Source organism: Callithrix jacchus, chromosome 19, assembly GCF_049354715.1.
Source record: "Callithrix jacchus isolate 240 chromosome 19, calJac240_pri, whole genome shotgun sequence".
NCBI lineage: Eukaryota > Metazoa > Chordata > Mammalia > Primates > Cebidae > Callithrix > Callithrix jacchus.
Genome location: NC_133520.1, coordinates 47,221,997 through 47,242,317, shown reverse-complemented (window position 1 = coordinate 47,242,317; position 20,321 = coordinate 47,221,997). Strand labels below are relative to the sequence as shown.

The following is a 20,321-nucleotide window of genomic DNA, read 5'->3' as shown; positions in this document are numbered from 1 at the left end:
ACAAAGTCGAACTTAGAACCTTCAAAGTTGAACTTAGAGGCATGAAAATGCAGCTCCCTAAATTGATAGTTTTGTAATGCTGGGAAAGTTGATTAAACTCTGACAAGTAGATTCCTCATTTTTAAAATTTGGCTGATTCGGAATGTATTGTGATATTTATATTAAATATATAAGCCTACACACACACACACACACACACACACTCTCTCTCTCTCTCTCTCTCTCTCTCTCTCTCTCTCTCTTATTAAATTTTCCAAGAACATCTCCTTTCTTCTGAAAACAACTCCCACATTACCTTTTGGGACCCATTCTTCTCCCTGTTCCAACCACATGATTCAAGTGGGCCCTGCCAATCACACAAGCCATTCCTAACTCTACCTCCCCCACCCCCCATCCTGGCCACAAAGACAGCATATACCCAAGATGAGCCAGTCTTTCTTTCTCTGGGATTTTTTACATTAGAATAATGGAAGAGAGTCTCTTCCTTTCTGGTAACAAAATTAGAAAGGTGAACCAGTAGTTGCCAGCAGCCAAGGTCCCAACTTCATGGGAAGAGTTGGTCAGAGATTAAAGGCCAAGGGAGAGATGGTGAGGGCCTGAGGATGTGTGTTTTCCAACTTTCTTTCTTGCTTGCTTTTTTTTTTTTTGAGATGGAGTCTCGCTTCTTCACCCAGGCTGAGTGTGATTGTGCGATCTCAGCTCACTGCAACCTTTGCATCCTGGGTTCAAGCAATTCTCCTGCCTCATCCTCCCAAGTAGCTGGGATTACAGGCACATGCCAGCATGCCCAGCTAATTTTTGTATTTTTAGTAGAGATGGGGTTTCACCTTGTTAGCTGGTCTCAAACTCCTAACCTCAAGTGATCTGCCCGCCTCAGCCTACCAAAGTGCTGGGATTACCCAGCCTACCAAAGTCACTGCACCTGGTCCCAGCTTTCAATTATGGGTTAATACGGTACCCCTTCCCTGGCCTCAGTTTAGTCAAATGAACTAATGTAGTTCCTTTTTTCCTTAGCTCATTTGTCAAGTTTTATTTTTTGTTTGGTAAATTATTTTCATTTTTGGATCACTTTAACTGGATGAATCCTAATGCTCTTTAGTCCCTGGGGCATAGAGTTTGCTCAATAGATTTCCTTTTTCCTGTTTCTTTTCTTCTATTTTATAATTTTATTTAAAATAGTTGTTCCAAAGGATGGTATTCAAGACCTAGTCAGCGGATCTGCAAGATCAAAACGGGGCATTATTTGCTCTTCTGCTGTGTTGGGACTTGCACTGATGGTTCAAAAATAGTGGTGGTTAGAATTTCAGGGGCATGAACACCAATCAAGACAGACGTATTCAACTGTGCAAGGGACCATTATATTCTTCCGTACACACTGCATAAAGGAAAACGACACAAAACAAACCAACAGAAAACGCAGCCCGTTTCATGTAAGAATGTCCTGAAAAAAGTAGCCTAAAATTATGACTTTTATGTAATCTGGAGTTCATGCTTTTAAAATATTCTGTAGGGTGAAATGGGACGTGCACACTACGTACTTCCGCTGCGTATCAAGGACAACGACGTTCCTGAGAAAAAGCCCTTGTGAGATTGAGCCGCAAGCTGTGCTGGCTGCTGTTCTTCATGGAACACCATTTGTACTTGAAAGAATGACTGACGGACAAGCGATAGGTATTCGAATGTGGTTTGTCACTGTAAGGAAAACAACTGATAAAGCTTTCAAGCAAAAATTAGCATATTGGAGAACTTATATCAACCTCGGTAAACTTGACAGTTTCTCAGCACTAAAAGACTCTTTCTGATGACATTAGGGGTGACTTTAACAAACGTGCTTTTTTGGTGTTGTATAATCACTATGACAGCATTTGGAAGATCTGCATAACTGAGTGAAACAATATTCTTCTAATGATCAATGTGTAATGTTGCAAAATTGTTCATGGCAAAATGTCCGTTCACAGTGCAGAACAGACCAATGGATTTAATGTAACTGAGTATAAAATGCCTTTGCCTACAGTTCCACATTTTTTATTGCAACAAACTTTTAAGAGACTACCACATATAGAATTTTTGGGTAGTATTGAAGAAGAATATCCACAATTATCTGTAAAGGCCATTCAAAGTCTTGTCACTTTTTCAGCTACCTGTATGTGTAAGACCAGATTTTTTTTTTTTTTTTACATCTTGAACCAAAACAACATATTGCAACTATCTGAATGCAGAAGCAACTGTACGAATCGAATTGTGTTCTTAAGCAAGAAGTTAAAGAAATTTTCAAAAATATAAAGCAATGTGACTCTGTGCTATTTTTCTCTTGTTTTGGAAATATAATTATTTTCATATGTTAACATGTTATGTGTGTTTAATAATATGTCAGTTTAAGTTTAATTAAATTTAAAGTACAGTAACTAGCATAGGTGTAACCCATGTAAACAGAAACTCTTTGGGGTCCCCAATAATAGGAGTGTAAAGATGTTCTGTGGCCATGAAGTGTGGTAACTACTGACCTAGAATGTCCCTTCCTTGTCTGGTCATTCATTTGATGTATGCCTAATCCCCACAAATGCATTATTGTCCCTCCCTATGTTTGTTCCATACTGGAATAATATCCCTTCACTTTTGTGCCCTAATGAATTATTTTGATCTTTAAATACTCAACTAAAAACCTTTTTTCCCAGATTTCCCCTATTTTCTGTCATAATAATTTGTACACATTCTTATTATAAAACTTGCTGCATTTAATAATCTGTTCACATATCTGATGCTTCACTGGACTGTGAGATCTTGAAGGACAGACAATCTTTTAGTCATTAATTCATCGGCACCTAGAGACAGGTCCAGATCCTCATGAGCACTCCACTGAAATTTTGTTCTTGAAAGACTTGAGTTTTTCAGCTTGAGAGTGCCATGCTCTTCTGTTCGCTTGCCACAGAGCACAGTAAGTGAGATGCCAGGAATGGAGGCTCATGGCCGGACCTCAAAGAGAAACCGATCAGAAGGAGAAATACCATATTTTGGCTCTAGGGATTCTGGAGATCTTCAAAGATTTGCACTATTTCTCAGGTGGCTGCGATAGGCAACCTCCACTTTCCATGGACAGCTTCTACCCATGAAATTACAACAAACAAGAGCTAGCCTGAAATATTCAGAACAGCTAATGAAAACAGGAGCTATCCTGAAACACTCAGGCCAGTTAATGAAAAGATAACTGCCAACTGGCATTATCTACTGGAAGCAACACAGCCACATGGCACGGGGCTTTTCCAAAACTTTTCTAATTGGTTGAAAGTGAGAACATTTCTCAAGATTAATAAGGGTGTCAAATCATGTCCAGCTGGCAGCCCCAGGGCCTCACCAAGTGTTTAATCACACAACATGTGAGAATAAAAGCATTAAGCAGCAGCCTGGAGACCTCACGTTGAGGAAGTCAGCACCTCTTCCCAGATGCCACATCTACTCTTACCTGTCGTTACTGACCACTGCCTAAGGCTAAAACTGAGAGCAAATGGCACCCCCTTTCCTGCAGAAAACCTTGTCCAAAAAGAGCAAATATTACTTACACCACAAGTAAATCTGACATCTTCCATGCTGTTCCCATCTGCTTCAGATATTCATACTGGACAGTTTTCAAATGACAACAGATGTCCCAGCTAGAAAAAAAAAATTAATCAGCTGAAAAGAATGTCATTACCTAGCTAATTTTATAGCTCCAGAAGCCAGAAATGCTATTGCTTTTGGTTATCACCCTGATTCCTCAAGTTATAATCAGCTCTTTTAAAAAATTAATGGTGTTTGCGTAGACACGTAAAGTTTATTTTATAAATACATCTTCACATATCAGCATCTAGATGAGGATGCTGCACTGAATGTTTGGTCTTTAAATAAGCTTAGGAGAAAATTCTTCAGATTCATAAACAATTGTGTATAATGACAAAAGAAGTCAGGGTCAAATCCAAAGGACTTTAACTTTTGATTATTTAGCATAGCTCATGCCTACTAATCAACTATAGCAAGCATCCTCTTTCTTTTTGTTTATTTATAGGTATCCACCATTAATCAATATCTTTCATTCGTGTTTTGTGTAAAATGAAAGAGGTCATCAACAGCCAAAGCTGATGTATCCTCGCCTCCTTTGTTGCTTGCATTCATTTGAACAATTTGGCTCTAATAGATGGTAAACCCCACACCTACTTGAGAACATGTAGTAGACAAAAACTGCTAAAAGTGGAGCAAGTGTTCTTTTGGATGTTGTATTTCCCAATAACCAGCTGCAATAATACGATGTCAGATGGGTACTATTGTGTCACTCAGTATAAGTTGAAAATAATCCATCGTTTTGCTGTATAGGTTGTGGTCTGGGGACCAGCAAGCAAGACCACCATATATATCAGCAAAATAATGAGACTAGGTGGGAGATATAAAAAGAGATGAAGCCAGTGAAAGGAACTAACATAGTTCATATCACTTAGTAGGTACAAAATAGAACCAAGTTGCAAATTCTGTCAAGCCCACAATATCTGAGGTTTGTTAATACAGGTACAATATAGCAGAAGACCCCAAATCTGCCTGGTTGGGCTTCTATAAACAAAGACTGCTTAATGTCTAGCAAGTGTTCTTTCTGACATTGAGTTAAGGGCCCACTCCTTTGGAAGGATGGTGAGGAACAATGGCTTGTACCCACAGAATGGGGGATGCTTTATTCTGAACAGACTGCTGTGGGTTTTCTTCAATTCTGTATTTCTCAATTTGTTGTCTATTTATCACAGGACCAATCATATTAACTATATTTTCTTACTTTTTTGTATTCTTGATATTCTAGCATTTAGGGGGCTTGTAGACACAAGGAAAGACTACCCTTCCCAAGGCTAGCTAATTCCTAAAAATAGGAGCAAATTGTGTAAGAGCAGATCCATTGTATGTAAACCACTCAATCCTGAGTCTGTAGTCCCAACAATCACCTTATCTAACTGTCACACACCAAGCCTATATTTCCGTGATTCTAAATCATTCCAGAGGCAGGTACAGACCACTAGAGACCACTCCTATAGCCCCAATCCTGCTGGAATTAATTCAGACGAACCAACCCCAAACTCTTTTCCCTGCCCTGCCTTGCGTTTCCCACCAAAACCAATAAAGGCTCTGGGATTGACTGTTTCCTATGTTGTTTTCTGCTACCTGATCAAAATCTTCTTGACACTCTATGGCGTGCAATGGCCCCCTCTTCAGATAATGTCAGTATCATTACCTGAAATAAGAAATACCCCGAATATGGTTAACAACACATTAGGCACTGTGGATCAGTGAACGTAAAGCCCTAGCAAGATAAACTATCCCAAATGAAGCTCAGAGAGATGAGAAAGTAAAAAAAGAAAGTAAACCAAGGCCGGGCGCAGTGGCTCACACATGTAATCCCAGCACTCTGGGAGCCCGAGGTGGGTGGATCACAAGGTCAGGAGATCGACATCATCCTGGCTAACACAGTGAAACCCCATCTCTACTAAAAATACAAACAATAGCTGGGCAAGACTCCGTCTCAAAAGAAAAAAGAACAAAAGGGAATCAATCTTCGGTGAGCTGTAGGATATCAAGCAGGTAATCATTTATAAAATTAGAATACCATCGTAAGAGGCAGAGGGAATATAGTTTTAAATATAAGACTCATAAATTTACAAGATTAATAAAAATTGTAAAACTACAGATTCAAGATGCTTTAGTGAAGCAGGATATTTTTCTTTTCTTTTCTTTTTGAGATGGAGTTTCGCTCTTGTTACCCAGGCTGGAGTGCAATGGTGCGATTTTGGCTCACCACAACCTCTGCCTCCTCAGTTCAGGCAATTCCTCTGCCTCAGCCTCCTGAGTAGCTGGGATTACAGGCACGCACCACCATGCCCAGCTAAATGTTTTTTGTATTTTTAGTAGAGATGGGTTTTCACCATGTTAACCAAGATGGTCTCGATCTCTTGACCTTGTGATCCACCCGCCTCGGCCTCCCAAAGTGCTAGGATTACAGGCGTGAGCCACCACACCTGGCCCAGGATATTTTTCTTACTCCTTTGCAGGCAGGAATTGGAGTACAGGAGCTCTGGAGTCAGCTGGCCATTCCAGCACCAACAGGGACAGACTCCACCCACTGGAACTTGCCGCGTTCCACCATTCCACCCCTCATGGTTGGGATCACACAGGTGAGTAGGTGCAGGACCTAGGGCAAGTGTTTTTGGGTGCTGGCATTTGCCAACTCTGTACTGGCACTGCCACAGCATCTGGGAGGTACCTGCAGCTCCTGAGGCCCCAGACAAGGTGTGAGAGTGTTCTTTTAGCTTGGCCATCCATCGATGACTTAAGTGTTAACAGGTGTTAACAGATGAGCGGCCCCTCTGCCTTTTCATGTGAGGCAGCTGCCTTCCACCAGTGAGAGCAAAGGGTCAGTGCGAGAGCTTTTTGCACCCACATTCGTGGCCCCTGAGTTCTTGTCCAACATCCAGGAGGAATGAGGTTGCACAAACGAATTGAAGATAGTAAATATGAGGGACTTAATTGCTGATTAAAGTGGCTATCAGCAGGAAGAGGAGCTGAAAAGGGGACAGAGTGGGAAGGTAATCTTCCCCTGAAGTTCAGCTGTCCCTGGCCAGACTACTAAAAATACAAAAAAATTAGCTGGGCGTGGTGGCGCACACCTGTAGTCCCAGCTACTCAGGAGGCTGAGGCAGGAGAATTGCTTGAACCCAGGAGGCAGAGATTGCAGTGAGCCGAGATTGTGCCACTGCACTACAGCCTGGGCCATAGTGTGAGACTCTGTCTCAAAAAAAAAAAAGAAAAAGAAAAAGAAATGAGAACCTCAACCCTGCAACTGCAAGGAACTGAATTCTGTCAACAACCTGAATAAGCAGCTTGGAAATGGACTGTACCCCAGAGCCTCCGGATGAGAGTCCAGGCTGGCTGACATCAGAGTAAGGAAATCAATCAATCCAATGCAGATCTCTGACCGGCAAAATTCGGAGATTATACATTCACGTTGTTTTAAGCTTCTGAATTTGTAGTAATTTAATACAACAGCAATAATCAACGATACACCACTCTTAAAGGCAAATCCTGTGTTTCTCTTAAAGGTCATGAATTCTTTGGGAAATATGCTTTAATTTCTAGGTATAAAAACAATATTTTCTTTTGGGTACCATTGCACACATTTAGAAAAGAAGAAATGACTGTGGAATATTAACATGGTCAACAATCTTGCCTGTTATTATAAGATCACATTTCCCAGCAGTTTGGGAGGCCGAGGCGGGTGGATCACGAGGTCAAGAGATCGAGACCATCCTGATCAACATGGTGAAACCCCGTCTCTACTAAAAATGCAAAAAAAATTAGCTGGGCATGGTGGCACATGCCTGTAATCCCAGCTACTCAGGAGGCTGAGGCAGGAGAATTGCCTGAACCCAGGAGATGGAGGTTGTGGTGAGCCAAGATCGCGCCATTGCACTCCAGCCTGGGTAACAAGAGTGAAACTTTGTCTCAAAAAAAAAAAAAAAGATCACATTTCCAGTGGGTGATGTGGAAGGAGGTATTGTGAGATAATAAAACCCTGATTAGTATATCAATATAATGTCTGCACAAAAGCTATCATTAAGGTGCAATCTCAGTGTAAATTTGAGACTAGACTTTGCCCCACCACGTGAAGATGGGATATTGGCTCTAAGCTTTTATATTTCTTTGTGTCAGACGCCACAATCACATTCAGCTTCTGTATATGAAAAGTTTAAGAAGTAGAATTAGGTATGAAGACAGTAAGTAAGTAAAGTGGCAAAGCGGTATTAGGATGCCAAAGGCTGTTTCTCAGTGGCGAGAAGAGGATAGGGTTCAGCCAGGAACAGGGTGGAAAGGCAGACATCCTGGTTATAGCTTGTAAGTCTCTTTTTTTGGCTAGCATGGAATATAGAATTGACCATTGAATGATGCAGAGGTTAGGGGCAGCAACCTCCCACAAAGTCAGAAATTCAAATGTAACTTTTGAGTCCCCTAAAGCTTTACTAATAGCCTACTGTTGACCAGATGCCTCGTCAACTAACACATATTTTGTATGGCTTATGCATTGTACATTATATTTTTACAACAATGTAAGCTAGAGAAAATGTTACTAAGAAGATCCCAAGGAAGGGAAATTATACTTACTATTCATTAAGCGGAACGGGAGCTTCCTAGAGGTCTTCATTCTCCTTGTCTTGATATTGAGAAGGCTGAGAAGGGGGAGGAAGAAGAGGGGTTGGTCTTGCTGTCTCAGGGGTGGCAGAGGCAGAAGAAAATCTGCATAGAAGTGGGCCTGCACATTCAAGCCTGTGTTGTACTAAGTTCAACTGTGTATAGGTTTCCAAAGATCTACTCTGAAAATCCTTTGTAAACTATTTGTATTGTTTTCTACGGTTTCCTTTTTTTCTTCCTTTTTGTTATTAATGAATTTTCCTTTTTAAAAAGACCTATTGGTAGCTGGGCATGGTGGCTCATGCCTGTAATCCTAGCACTTTGGGAGGCCAAGGAGGGCAGATTATTTGAGGCCAGGAGTTTGAGTCCAGCCTGGCCAACATGGTAAAACTCCGTCTCTATGGAAAAATAGCTGGGCGTGGTGGTGGACGCCTGTAATCCCAGCTAGTCAGGAGGCTGAGGTAGGAGAATCACTTGAACCTGGGAGGTGGAGGTGGCAGTGAGCCAACATTGTGCCACTGCACTCCAGCCTGGGTGACAGAGCAAGACTCCGTCTCAAAAAAACAAATACACACAAAGCCTATTGGCTGGGTGCACTGACTCATGCTTGTAATTCCAGTACTTTGCGAGGCCAAGGCAGGAGGATTGCTTGAGCCCAGGAGTTTGAGATCAGCCTGGGTAATATAGTGAGACCCCCATCTCTACGAAAAAATTTAAAAACATTAGCTGGCATGGTGGCTTGTGCTTGTAGTCCCAGCTACTCAGATGGCTGAGGTGGTAGGATCGCTTGAGCCCAGGACTCAGGGGACTACGACTGCTGTGCTAAAGAGAAACGAGGAAAAGGAAATCTCATTTTTGTTTGTGTTCAGATGTTAAAGGGATAGCATCATAACTCTGACGGTGTGCTCAGCCTGTGCTCGTCAGTATGCAGGAGTCCCAAAGTTGGTGGCAACTGGGAAGATCAGATGTGGACCAACTGTGTTTTACACAGAACTGGGAGGCAGAGGTTGAAGTGAGCTGAAATCATGCCACTGCACTCCAGCCAGGGCCACAGAGTGAGACTGCATCTCAAAAAAAAAACGTAAACCGATCCTGAATGAGCTGTGGTATATGAAGCAGGCAATCATTTATGAAACTGGAGTACCAGCCTGAGACAGGAAGAAAATGTAGTTTTAAAAATAATGGCCCCAAATTTACCAACATTAATAAAAACTGTAAAAATCACAGATTCAAGAAGCTCAGAAATCCTATATAGAAAAACACCAACAGATTCAAGAGTATCACAATCAAATTTCTAAAAACTAGTAATAAAGGGTAAAGTCTTACATGTAGCTGAAGAAAAAGGACATATTACAGAAAGGGAACAGAGTTATGAATGAGAGCAGACTTCTCATCAGGAACTAAGCAAGACAAAAGAAAATCGGGTAACACCTTTGCAGTATTGAAGGAAAAAATGTTAACAATAATAATGCATTGTGGGCTATATAACAAATATAGAAATAAAATATACAGCATAATGATACAAAAGACGGGAAAAAACACGTGGAAGCAGAGCGTTGTAAGGTTCCTGAATATTATTTGAAAGTGGAGTATGAGAAGTTAAAGACAGATACTGTAAATCCCAGTGCAGCTATGAAAAATCAAACAGGAAGATCTAACTAGGAAGCCCGTAGTGGAGGTAAAGCAAAATCACAAACATTACCCAATTAATCCAAAGGAAGGCAGGAACCGTGAAAAAATAAAAATTAGGCCAATAGAAAACAAATGGCAATACCATAAATTTAAATTCAATTATGTTGATAATTAAATTTAAATGATTTAAATGCTCTAATAAAAAGTACAGATCATAAGATTAGGTGAGAAAGAAGTTACAAATATATGTTACAAGAAACATATATTTAAATTGGTCCAAGAAACGCAATTTAAATATAAAGGAAAAGGTAGGCTATAAATGAATGTAAGAGGAAACGTGCACGGTAATGAAAAGAAAATTGGTTAGCTAAATTATTATCCGATAAAACAATTTCTGTTGTATTTTCCTCTAATTTGATATTGAGTTCTCTCTGGAGAGTGGCAGTAAAGTCTAACCTTATGCTGAGCATTTAGGATTTAGCCATGGAGGAGTGTGCCTTTGTAGGATACTTATTTTATTTTATTTATTTATTTTTTGAGATAGAATCTTGCTCTGTCGCCAGGTGCCAGGCTGGAGTGCAGTGGCGTGATCTCGGCTCACTGCAACCTCCGCCTCCTGGGTTCAAGCAATTCTCCTGCCTCAGCCTCCCGAGTAGCTGGGACTACAGGCGCATGCCACCACGCCCAGCTAATTTTTGTATTTTTAGTAGAGACGGGGGTTTCACCATGTTGACCAGGATGGTCTCGATCTCTTGACCTCGTGATCTGCCCGCCTCGGCCTCCCACAGTGCTGGGATTACAGGCGTGAGCCACCGCGCCCGGCCAGGATACTTCTTTATCTGGTGGATGGCCTGATGCCCAAGCCTCTGCCCCATGACCAAGCATCCCTTTCATAGGAAGCTTGTATAAACTGGCAGACTCTGGGGATTCCTGTCCTAGCCACTCTCTGAGTCCTGACCCAGAGAAGCTATGTGTGGGTGTGAGTGTTGGGCAAGACACAGAGGGGTCCACTGAGCAAAACACGTGAAATGACAGAAGCGGTGTCTTCCCTACAGACTCTGGACAGCAGAGGGCAGCACATCCTGCAAAGCAGCAGGAAGAGGGGCGCTGTAGGACACATGCACTCAACCATTGAGTAGGGAGCGAGAAAGAAAGGGACTAACACTTTATTGGGGTCCAGGGCATTATCCAAGCAGGTAAGTGTCCACGCACGGGGAGTTCTAATCAGTGGGTTTCCAGCAAGCAGGCGCGAGCTCCACGGAGTCACGCTGTGACTGAGGGTGGTTACTGCTGCCGGACTCCACAGTCTATGTCCGGTATGGGGGTCAGTGGTGCAAGTCAAGTAGGTTGTATCTAGCTCTCCCGCAGAAAGGTGGTCACCATGAAGCCGTTGTGTAAGGCAAGTAACTTGAGGAACTGAGAATGTCAAGTATAGTCACGTGGCGTAACATCTCAGTCAATGCATATTGCATTGCATTGCATGTGTAACAGTGCTCTCTTAAGACTGTATTGTATTTTTACTATACCTTTCCAGGGTTTAGATACACAAATACTTACCATTGTGTTGTAATTGCCTACAGTATTCAGTACAGTAGCATGCCATATGGGTTTGTAGCCCAGGAGCAATAGGCTATACCATCCAGCTTAGGAATGTATTAGGCCCTACGGTGTAGGTTTGTGTATATTCTATGATGTTTGCATAACCACAAAATCACCCAACGACATGTTTCTCAGAAAGGATTCCTGTTTCAAGGAACACCTGGTTGTATTTATGTGTGTAAACATCTAAAGATAGAATAGGTGATGAGTTGGGCTGCAAAGTTACGATAGCAATTAAATCCACAAATAATAAAAATGTTCCAGCTCTATTATCATCTATGGGAACACTACTGTGTATGTTGTCTGTTGTTGACAGAAATGTCATTATGTGGTGCAGGACTGTGTTTTGTACTTTTCTCAATAATCTACAAATAAGATTTTTTTTCAGTGTTTTATCTTTTTATCATATTTCAGTGGCTAGGGCTTCCTATACAACGCTGAATATACTTGGTGAGAGGAAGCATCTTTGTTTCATTTCCAATATAATGAGGAAAAGTTATTTATTTTATTATCATCGTGTTCGTTATAGAGTGTGTGGTGGTTCATCTTTATCACACTAAAGAAGATCCCCTTATTTCTAATTTGTTAAGAAGTTTTATTATAAATACGCACTAAATTGTATCAGTAATTTTTTGCATCTGTTAAAAGGATTACATGATTTTTGTCCTTTTTATTTTATGGTGTGAAATTACACTGATTATCTTCCAATGTCAAGCCAATATCTTGTAGAAAAGGAAGAGAAGGCATAAAGCATGATGGTATAGGAGGAAAAGGAAAAAAAAAAAGACTAGAGCTAAAGATCTATTTCTGTATTTGGAAGTAAAACTACATGGTAGGCTAAAGTAGAGAGAGCCCATGGCAAGGCTGGACCAGAACCAGTCCTAAAACAGTTCTGTTAAGTTTCAGTTATAAGTTGGCAATCCTTCCTGTAATCAATGCAGTACTACTGTTTGGAATGCATACATAGTAATTTTATTTTATTTAATAATATTTTATTCAACATGTATTCACTGAATACCTACTAATTGCCATGTCCTTTGTTAAAGGTGAGGGTTTCTACCCAAACAGACCTCTCCTCTGAGGAAAGGTATCATGCAAATCACGTAATTATGCAAGCAAAGGTAAAATTGCAATGGAGACATGTGGTCACAATATGCTACACTGAGGGTTACATAGAGCATAATCTGAGCCCATAGTGGGTGATTTGGACTGGTTTGGAGGTTAAGGAAGGCTTTAACAAAGAGGTATGTGAATTGAGATCAGAAGTATGAGCAGGTATTAACTAAGTCAAGAGAGGAGGAAAAACATGGCAGACATGAGGAATAGTGTGTGCAATGACCCTGTGAGGGAGAAATAATGAAAACAAAGGAAGTGATGAAGTAAACAATGTGATTGAATCAGAGAGAACAAAGTTGCATGTTTCCAGCTAATGCTAATGAGGAAAGTGGGGACTAAATCATGTGGAAGTTGATAGGCAAAGTAAAGACATTTTTTGCCTGCCAAATTGCACTGCAAAGCCTTTGATGGATGAGAAGAGAGATGTATCATCATCAGATTTATGTTTTGAAAAGATAATTCTGATTATACTATGGTGTGAAGTTTGTTAGGCATTCAAACTGGGTGAGCGTAGACAGTAAAGAAGCTATTTCTAGAGTTGAAGCAACAGAAGACAGAAATTTGTAGTAGATAATGTGGAAATGGGGAGAATGGGGTGGATGTTCAAGGTACATTGGGGTAAGAGGTGTAGCACTTGGTGGAGGATTTATGTTGATATGAGTTTCTGGCTTGCACAAGAATGGTTTTTCATGGACACAGGGAACTTTCGAAGAACTCCAGATTTAGAGTGAGGGGTGATGATGGGTTTGATTTTGGAAATGCTCAATTTGATGTGCTGATGTCACTTTACACAAGTCATGTCAAATATGCAGTTCATTAATGTATCCGATGGTCCAAAGAGAGGTCTGGGCTTGGAATAAAAATAAATGTGAGTCATTTATGTAGATGTGGTAATTGAAGCTACAGGTGCAGATGAGATCATTTACAGAAGCCCATTTGGAGTGAGATAAAAAGAGATTATGGGAACTAGACTTGTAGATCTTTAGTATCCAAAGGCCAATTAGAGAAATATGGGTCTTAAAAATAGAAAGAGAAGAAATAATCAGAAAGGTCAGAAGAATGAGTTATCAGAAACTAAAGAGGGAATATTTCAAGCATTGAATGAGGACAAAACAACAGGGTTGAATGATGACAAAAGGTGAAGTTGGATCACATTGTTCAATATATTGAAGTATTTACTGTGTCTCAGACACTGTTTAGAGAGTGTTTATCTGCATCAATCCTTTTCTCCTCACCAATGTTCCGTAGCCAGTAATCTAAACACAGAGCTTTCACATTTAATCATTGCAATAAAATATTGTCTGGTGTCCTTTGTGACATGTAGTTATGATCAGTCTTTGCTAGCATTCTTTTAGTGGGTTGGTGGATTTAAAAACCTGTTTCAATGAATTAAGAAGTGATTCAGAGGCAAAAACTGGGAGGCAACTAATATAGACAACTCCTGTGAAGGCTCACTGTAAGAGGGTTGAGGAGATGAGTCATCGATGTTGGAATAGAAAACATTGTTTTTATTTCTCTGTTTCCACTGTTTGAAGCCAGTGGGCCCTGAGCAAAGTAATGAACTAGTTTCCATTCTCTCCCTCCTTCCCACACAATTTGCCCTGAGGAAGTAGGAAGGAGAAACAGGGAAAAATGTAGAAATATGTGGTGGTGGTGATGTGTGTGTGTGTGTGTGTGTGTGTGTATTTAGAGAGAAAGAGTGAGAAAGAGAAAGATTTTATGTACATATTTATAGAGTAGCGGCTTGTCTCAGGGCAGGAGTCAACCCTGCACTCCTGTGGTTGTATAAAATAAAAGAATTGTTGGAAGCATTTGTTTCTCCTCTGACCCTACCTTAGGACTAATAAGGCTGGCCTCTACTTTTGCCCTAAACAACTCTAGTCCAGGTGTTCTCAGGAATAAATTTATCACGGTGCAGAAGCCCTCATTTCCTTATTGGAAGAACATGAGAAAAAACAAAACCAGTAGTCAATATTATATGCAGTTGCCTTCTGACTCTCTCCTTCTCCAAACTGGAGAATTTTAATCTAGCCTGGGCTACCTGAAGTTTGGTCTAGGACCAGCAACATAAACACCCTCTGGGAGGTGGTAGAAATGCAGAATCTCAGGTTGCACTAGGGTCTCCTGGAGTAAAATCTTTATTTTTTCATGGTGCCATAGGAATTTACTTGCCTCTTGTGAAGCACAGGTCTAAGGAGTCATCCTCCTGTAGCTGCTTCTTTCTGTGGGAACAAAGGATGGATTTGGACCTAAGAGTTTTTACAGAATATAAGTAGTTCTCTGGTAGGTCTTGTGTGCTTTGCATTATACACAGGTACACAAGGTTACCCTTGGGCTCATCTGTCCCATGCATATGGGAAAGACTAGCTGCCATAATTTCTTGTTTCACATTTTCTTATGTCTCTTAATATATTTGTTAGGATCTTAAGTTGCCAGTCTCTTTCCTGCAGCTACTCAGGGATAAAATCTAGAGTAAATCTTTCCCCATTCCACAGAAACACAGACACATATTTCCAGGGATTCCACATTTTATCTCCTGGGATAAAATATGCTCATGAGTCAAAATAAGACAGTGGAGGAGCACAATCAGTTAAAAATACTGCTGGATTACACATTTGAACAGAAGTAGAAATATTAGAACAGATGGACTACTTGTCTTTTTTTTTTGAGACAGAGTTTCGCTCTTGTTACCCAGGCTGGAGTGCAATGGCGCTATCTAGGCTCACTGCAACCTCTGCCTCCTGGGTTCAGGCAATTCTCCTGCCTCAGCCTCCCGAGTAGCTGGGATTACAGGCACACACACCCGTGCCCAGCTAATTTTTTGTATTTTTAGTAGAGATGGGGTTTCACCATGTTGACCAGGATGGTCTCGATCTGTTGACCTCGTGATCCACCCGCCTCGGTCTCCCAAAGTGCTGAGGTTACAGGCTTGAGGGACTACTTGTCTTTAAAATGGAATTGAAAGAGTATAAAAGAGAGGTATGCATTCAACAACGAAAGAATGCACATTTTATTTTAAGCACACATGGAATATTTATAAAATTGATTAGATATTAAGACATAAAAGCAATTTATATTTCAGAAAATAATTTTCATACAGATGATCTTTGATCACAAAATAATTGAGAATTAAATAATAAAAATTAAACTTAAAAAAATCGTGGAATATGCCGGGCGCAGTGGCTCACGCCTGTAATCCCAGCACTTTGGGAGGCCGAGGCGGGTGGATCACGAGGTCAAGAGATCGAGACCATCCTGGTCAACAAGGTGAAACCCCGTCTCTACTAAAAATACAAAAAATTAGCTGGGCATGGTGGCCCGTGCCTGTAATCCCAGCTACTCAGGAGGCTGAGGCAGGAGAATTGACTGAACCCATGAGGCGGAGGTTGCGGTGAGCCGAGATTGCGCCATTGCACTCCAGCCTGGGTAATGAGCGAAACTCCGTCTTAAAAAAAAAAAAAGGAATATTTAGAAAGAGAAAGCTAAGGCATGAATTTAAGAAGAAATCATCATGAAAATTAGAGAAATTTAAAACTGAATGATAATTAAAGCCATATGCATCAAAATGGGGAAGGGCTATAAAGTAGTATGAAGATAGAAAGTTACAGCTCTAAATACTTTATAAAGTGAAGAAGACAGCCTCAAAGTTAGTTATGTCTATATTTAAGATTACATGGAAAATCATAAACAATACACAGATATGTTATTTGAAATAATGAGGATATATGATGAATAGAGAAACAGTAATAAATTTATGTATATACATAAGCAATAAGCTACTAGAAAGTATAATTAAAAAGGATGCACTATTATGAGACTATGACTTAACATGAAATATCCAGAAATTAATTTAATGAAATATGTTGAAGACCTTTCCTGTGGAAATTATACAAGCATTATTGAGAGATACAATAGTATTGTTGAGAAAAAGACTTAATAAATTGAGCTGTAAACCATGTGTATATATAGAAAGATTTTTTAAATTGTAGAGATGCTGTTTCTTTTTAAATTGATCTCTGGACTCAATGCAATTTCAAAAGGATTTGTCAGGGAACTTAAGAAGATAATTGTAGAATATCCTAGAAGTAAGAGAGGGAGAGAGAGTGTGTGGAAGAATTAGAACAGTTACTATGACTTTTATGAAGTGGTGGCAAGTATTACATTGTGGTTGTGGCTCACAATAAGCAAACTTACCACCATAATGGATTCTGGAAACTGACCGATGCATGTATGTATTTAGTTGTATTGAGTAGGAAGAAATATTTTTTATGAAAAAATGTTGAAACTGAATTTCTACCTCACAGCATTTAGAATAATCTCCTCTATACAGATTTAGGAATAAATGTAAAAAAATATAATATATCATTCAAGCACTGGAAAAAGTGAGTAACTACTTTTAGACTTCAGTATACGAGCAATGTCTTAAGGCATAAAATAATTTTCTATAAAATAGATTACTAAACTTAAAACATTAAAATTAATCCCCTTTGTATATCCAAGGTTAATTCTGAAATTAAATGAATTTCAAATCTAAGTTGGAAACTCAACAAATATTCACAACACAGAGTTAAATTAGTATTAACAAAATAAAAGCACAAATAATACAATAGCAATATTGGCAAAAGATATAAATAGTCAGTTCACCAAAAATATATGTTAAGAAATACATGGAGAAAAGTTAATATTATTGGTCATGAGGGAATGCAGTTCAAGACCACAATTAAACATGATTTTATGACCATCCTATAGGAAAAAGTAAGAAATTCTGTCTATACCAAGCATAGGAAAAGTTGTGGATCTACAGGATCTGCTGCTGGGAAAGTGGATAGATGTAGCCTAAAGTCAGGAGTCACATATGCTGTGGTTTAACCATTTCATATCTAGGTACATATTCAAGAGAAATTCTTGCATATACTGATAGGACACATATAAGAACATTGATAAAAATGATTTTTATGACAGCAAAATCCTATAAGTGACACATTGATAGAAATGATTTTTATGACAGCAAAATCCTATAAGTGACACATTGATAGAAATGATTTTTATGACAGCAAAATCCTATAAGTGACTTAATTCTTTGGAAAAATGGAAGAATGAAAATGTGATATACATTCTTACAATGGAATACTATACAGGTAATCAATATGTGTAAGCTGCAATGAAACGCAGTAAAATATTAGCTCCGTAATTTAAGTGGAAGAAACATTGGGCTTGAAATACATTTTAGACCAAATGGACTAAGAGACAAACGTAGGACCTTCTCTCTAACAGTAGCACTGTAACATTCTTCTCAAGTGCACCTGAAACGTTCGCTAAGACCGATCATGTGTTGGGTCACAAAACAAGCCTTAACAAATTTAAGAAGACTGAAGTCATATCAAGTATATTTTCTAACTGCAATGACATGAAACTAGAAATCAAACAATAGAAATAAATTAGGAAAATTTACACATACATGGGAATGAAAAACATGCTCCCAAACAGCAAATGGATCAAAGAAGAAATTTAAAAAGGAATTAAAAAATATCTTGGGACTAACAGAAATGTAAGCGCAACAAGACAATTTATGGGATGCAGCAAAAAACAGCTTGAAGAGGGAAGCTTATAGCAGTTAACACCTACGTAAGAATTAAATAAAAAGAAAAAGAAAGCTCTAACACAATGTAACCCTATACTACAAGGAACTAGAAAAAGAACAAACTAAACCCAAGTTAGTAGAAGGATGGAAACAACAAGGATAAGAGCAGAAATATATAAAATAGAAACAAAAAAGAAACAGCAGAAAAGCTCAATGAAATTAAAAATATGTTTTCAAACCTAAACAAAATTGATAAAAATTTTAGTCTAAGAAACAAAAAGAGAAAAGACACAAATAAAATCAGAAATGTATGAGGAAACATTGCAACTGATACCACAGGAATACAAAGAATCCTAATAGACTGCTATGAACAATTATATGTCATCAAATTAGTTAACTTAGAATAAATTCCTAAAAATGTGCAACTTACCAAACTGAATCCTGAACAAATTTGAACTGACCAAAATGGGTAAGAAGATTAGTCAGTAATAAAAACCAACATCAAGGAAAAGCCCTGGACCAGATGGCTTTGTTGCTGAATTCTACCAAACAAACTTTTAAGAACAAATGCCAATCCTTTTCAAAGTCTTCCAGAAAATTTAAGAGGGGGAAATACTTCCAAACTGTTTTTATAAGTTCAGTATTACCCTGGTAACAAAGTCAGACCAGGACACTACAAGAAAAGAAAATTACAACCTCATAACCCTGATGAACATAGATCCAAAAATCCTCAGCAACAATAGTAAATAGAATTCACTAGCACATTAAAAAGATCAGTTACCAAAATCAAATAGGATTTATTCCTGGGGGGTAAGGAGAGTTAAACATATACAAACCAATAAATGTAATGCCACGTTTACAGAATAAAGGGCAAAACTATATGATCATCTTAGCAGATGCAGAAAAAAGCATTTGAGAAAATTCAACATCCTTTCATGAATGAAACCCTCAACAAATTATGTACAGTAAGAATGTAACTTAACACCATATCGAACAATTCCATGGGTAACATCATACTTAATGATGAAAAGTTGAAAGCTTTTCCTCTAAGATGAGGATTAAGGCAAGGATGCCCACCCTCACCACTTCTATTCAGTGTAGTGCTGGATGTCCCACTCAGAACAACTAGGCAAAAAACAACAACAACACAAACAAACAAAAGGCATCCAAATCAGAAAGGAAAAAAAAATTGTTTGCTGATGACATAATCTTGTATATAGAAAATGCTAAAGATACCTTCAAAAAACTGCTAGAACTAGTAAATGAATGTTGCAAGTTACAACAACATCCAAATGTTGCAGCATTACTATGCACTAACTATCTGAAAAAGAAATCAATAGCTAATTATAATAGCTAAAAATACTTAGAAATAAATTTAACCAAAGAGGTGAAAGATATGCGTACAAAAATTGTAACACATTGATGAAAGAAATTAAGGAAGATGCCACTAAGTGGAAGAATATATTATGTTCATGGACTAGTAGAATTAATATTATTAAAATGTCTATACTACCCCAAGGGATCTACAGATTAATTGCAATATGTATCACTATTTCAAAAATATTTTCATGAAAAAAGAAATTATACAGTTTGTATAGAACCCCAAAAGACCCTGAATAGTCAAAGCAATCTCAAGCAAAAAGAGCAAAGCTGCAAGCATCACATTACCTGATCTCAAAATCTACTACAAAGCTGTAATAATCAAACGGCATGATACTGGCATAAAAAAAAAAAAACACATGACTAGGCCAATGGAATCAGATAGAGAGCCCAGAAATAAACCCACACATTTACAGTCAATGGACTTTCAACAAAGATGCCAAGAACACAAATGGGGAAAGGATAGTCTCTTTAATAAATGGTGCTGGGAAAAATGGATATTCACATGCAGAAGAATGAAATTAGATCTTTATCTCATACCAGATAGAGAATAGAAAATGATACTTTCAAAATAACATTAGAATAAGAAAATATACTTTTAGTAATATATATAGAGATAATAATGTATATTTTAAAAAGCACAAAATGATAAACAGAAAATTCAGACTGATGCTACATCAGACAGGGAGATTAAATATTTAGATGTAGGTCAAGATCCTACCATTTGTTTTGTTTGGAGGTATTAGATATGCTTATAACATTATTTAAAATAACATACTAAGTAGCTAATTAAGTAAAATAGGCTCATGAATGGACTCATGAT

The 20,321-nt window shown here is 38.7% G+C and overlaps 1 long non-coding RNA gene across 1 annotated transcript; it reads right to left on the bottom strand.

Annotated features, from left to right (window-relative positions):
- Positions 1-1,143: 1,143 nt before the first annotated feature.
- Positions 1,144-18,650, bottom strand: LOC118149510 (uncharacterized). Its single transcript, XR_004737033.3, has 4 exons — positions 18,549-18,650; positions 8,164-8,228; positions 3,558-3,647; positions 1,144-1,692 (listed from the first exon to the last, which is right to left on the bottom strand). It is a non-coding gene; the product is annotated as an uncharacterized LOC118149510 (long non-coding RNA).
- Positions 18,651-20,321: the final 1,671 nt, after the last annotated feature.